The sequence below is a fragment of the Pygoscelis adeliae genome, unplaced genomic scaffold (assembly GCF_000699105.1).
Source record: "Pygoscelis adeliae isolate BGI_AS28 unplaced genomic scaffold, ASM69910v1 Scaffold141, whole genome shotgun sequence".
NCBI classification, from domain to species: Eukaryota; Metazoa; Chordata; class Aves; order Sphenisciformes; family Spheniscidae; genus Pygoscelis; species Pygoscelis adeliae.
Genome location: NW_008824231.1, coordinates 1,318,664 through 1,322,500, shown reverse-complemented (window position 1 = coordinate 1,322,500; position 3,837 = coordinate 1,318,664).

Here is a 3,837-nt window from a genome sequence, read left to right as displayed (position 1 = left end):
GGGAAGTTCTTTGTGTGGAAACTAAAGCATGAGAGTGGGAAGGAGGTTTCCCTAGCAGTAGTCCAGGGCAAGCCAAAGGCCTTTTGCTTTGCATTTTTCTTCAGTTTTGTGTTGGGGAACAAAATGTGTGCTTTGGAAGAGACTCAGGCATGGCCATGAACCTCTCTAAGGCTGGGAAACCTAACAGACTGCTGCTTACTCACATTAAACTATGAAGACCAGCGTTTTTTTAGCTGGGAGAGCTTAGTTTTCTATAGGTATTTTTCAAACAATAAAACAAGTTTTCTTCCACCATTAAAAATACTCACAGCTGTCAGGATGAAGAGTGTAGGGGAAGGTCCTTTTGATATATGGCAGGGCTAAAAAACTGAACGTTTATCTATTTAACAACACTTCACAGTTGCCAGATTTACACACACATTATATTTAGCCCAGTAGTAAAATTTATAACTCTCCATTTGGACAGCATAATTCTTTCCCTCTGCTAGGAGAAAACTATATCCAGGGGAAAAGGTAAATTTCCTTTAAAGATCAGTCGGTTGTTTTGTGAAATGTTTGATATATATTTAGGGGCATTATTAATTGTGTTAATAATATTTGTTTGCCACTAAACCTGCATAGAGACTTTGTCTGCAGTGGACATTTTTATTCCGTGTAAGGATGTTTGGGGCTATATTTGGAAAAAGTATTTATATGTCTTGCATGAGACAGGCATCTAGTGAGGTTTTCAAAGGCAACGAATGCTTTGGAAGTAATAGCGGTAAGAACCAGGGTGCTTTGGTGCTTTTGAATGAGTGCTAGCAGCTTCTCTGAGTTATTAGGCAGCTAAGTGCCTTCCAGCGCTCTTCCTGTGGTCCTTTATCTGGTACTCCAAAGTCAGGTGTTGTAAGCTGCACTTCATGAGGGATGTAGACAGACCGTGTGTCTGGGCTATTTTGGAGGAGAAAAAGCATGGAGAGGGATGTGGGAAAGAGATTTCTGGAACCAAGGGAAAAGGATAAAAACATCTGAGAGCACAGAGACTGACTCCTAGGAGGAAAGGAGATGGGCAAACAGCAGTGAAATTTAAGCATTTTGGGGTTTTCTGAATCTGAGTGAACTGGCTCCAGCAAGTTCCTGTAAGTGCTTTGGATACACTGAAATGGGTAGCACTTATGCAGAGGTAGGTAGGGCTAATCAGCTCCTCCTTGGATCCTCCTGAAGCAGAGCAGGACTGGGAGAGGTAACAGTAAAAATTGACTGTATTGGAAATTTGATATACTACTCCAAAACTTGCTGTAAGAAGGGGATTGCTGTGAAGGGTCAGCTGGTGCTGGCAGTAGGGGGGACGTGCTCTAAGGCACAGAAACCCTCTGGTCTCAACTCCATGCTTAGAAATCCTGACAAGTGAAGAGCTACTGGTCTCAGAGGTCTCTGTTTCTTGTCAGCTTTCCAAAAGGGCTTCTGAGGAGCCGATGACCAAACTGTCAGGACATAAGGCAGCTCTCTGATATCTGGAGCTTCACTGGATCAAGCTGTTTCTTCTTGGTCTTTCGTTTTCCGTCAGCCTTGGCATTTGATGAAAACAAAGCTCCTAAATGGCATAGACAGGCGTGCTTTTGTAGAACGGTTCAAGGAAATACTGCACTTAGAGGCACAGTAAATAGTAATCTGCTTCCTTTCAGTGCAGAGGAGAAAGACAGTCTCTGGCCTAAGTCAATTTCCTAAATGGTGTCTCAGAACTTTGTACAGAAAATGATACAAAAATGGGTACAGAAAATAGTACCCCTTTGTAGGAACAAACTTTCTAAGGGTCAGGTTTGTGAAGGTGGTTAGACAGTGATGTAAAGGCAGCTAGATATCTAGAGAGGTTTTCAAGAGCTTCTAGTTGTGTAATTTTAATTTTAAAAGGAGTTAGAGAACGTGGACACTCATGAAAGTCTCAGAGATGCTTTTTTGTGTCTTAAGGAACCTTTGTAATTCTAGCCCTGTGGGGCTAGGGACATTTCACTCCATTCTGCTTTGTCCACTTGCAGTGCTTCTGCTCTTACACTCAACTAAATGCTCCTTCTGGAGCCGAATTGCGTGCTCCTCCATCAGGAGATGCAAGAGTGAAAATGTCTTTCTTAAAGATATGCTTCACACAAATTACAGCTGTGGCTTAAATGCATATACAGGCACCACTCAACACCCAAGTTTCTGTGCAGTCATATCCAACCCCACTGAATTCACCCTTTTCATAACTGATTTAATAACAAAAGGGCAAAACAAAAACAAAAAAACAAACAAACCAACCCTTCAGGCTTTTAAGATTCTTTAAGGCTAAAATTGCTTGTGTGGTTTCCCCAGCAAGAATGGATCTCAAATGAAAACTAAACGATGGTTTTACTTTGATCTTGCATTTTGTCTGAAACATTCTGAATCAACCCCACAAAATGACTGAGACTTAAATGGGATTCCTCCAAACAGTCATCATAGCCTGTTAATTCCAGCACTAAGCTACTAAATCTGAAATGGTACAGAATCATATAATTGCAGCCAGACATTATAAGCAATAATTATCTGTAGTCTGTCACAATACTTCTGTTGTAATTTTATACCTCATTGTAGACATGCTGTCTACTTCACCTTCCAAATACCAGCAGCTGTCTGTGGTAGTAAACTGTTCTGAAGCCTTTTTTCCCCCCCTGTATTGACATGATTAGTTAGGTAAACTTGCTTCATACTTCACCTGCCTGGATAGCGGAGTGAACAGAAATGTTAATACTGGCATCATGTTTGCTGTGATTAATCCAGTCTTTCCTTCAGTATCAGTATTTGCCTTGGGTTTGCAGTTTTCTCTGGAATCCTGCAAAGACGTCTGCCCCGTGCTAAGTGTGTGTATCAAGTCTTGTTGATTATTATTCAGTGCGACAGTGGGATGACTGATAAAATAAATGAGGAGAATAAATAGCAGAATTAGTTTTTAATTTCTTTTTCCCTTGATTGCTCTCATTGTGTTTTTGAAGAGCTCTCCTGTTTTAAAAATTGCCAGGAATTTCCATGGATTAACTTGTAGAAGGTCTGATCTCACAAGACCTATTACAAAGAGAGAAGGAAGGAGGGCAGGCAATTCAGAAGCAAAAGTAAAAAATGGCCTTTTTCTTGAGTATTTTGTTTCCAAGCATTCATGTCAAACACTCTTCTGGCAGCATGATGCTAGCAATGTTTATAACATGTAAGACTTTCATACTGATAAGTTATGTTCATTAAATTCCATGTTTTGCCTGAGTAAATCCTACAATGTTCACAGTCTTATAGGCATGGCAGGAATTGTGAGTGTATTTATCGCTTCATGTAATTAGACACTCAGAGGTTTGCATTTATCTGCATTGGTAATATGTTCTCTTTAAAGACATACTGAATCACACAGGGCCAGATCATGAAGTTTTCAATACTCATGTGATGAACATTTAACAAATACTCCTGTTCATCGGACTAGTCTATGAGCTGATCCACAGGTGAATACATTGCTTTATCTGGATCTCGTTAGGTCATGCAGAGAGGAAATGAGAAAGGCAAAAGCCCAGCTAGAACACAATCTGGCCGCTGTCGTTAAAGACAACAAAAAAAGTTTTTACAAATGTATTAATGACAAGAAGAGAACCAAGGAGAATCTCCATCTTTTATTGGATGCGGGGGGGAACATTGTCACCGAGGATGAGGAAAAGGCTGAGGTACTTAATGCCTTCTTTGCCTCAGTCTTTAGCAGGCAGACTAGTTATCCTCAGGGTACTCGGCCCCCTGAGCTGGAAGACAGGGACGGCGAGCAGGATGAACCCCTCATAATCCAAGAGGAAGCGGTCAACGACCTGCTAC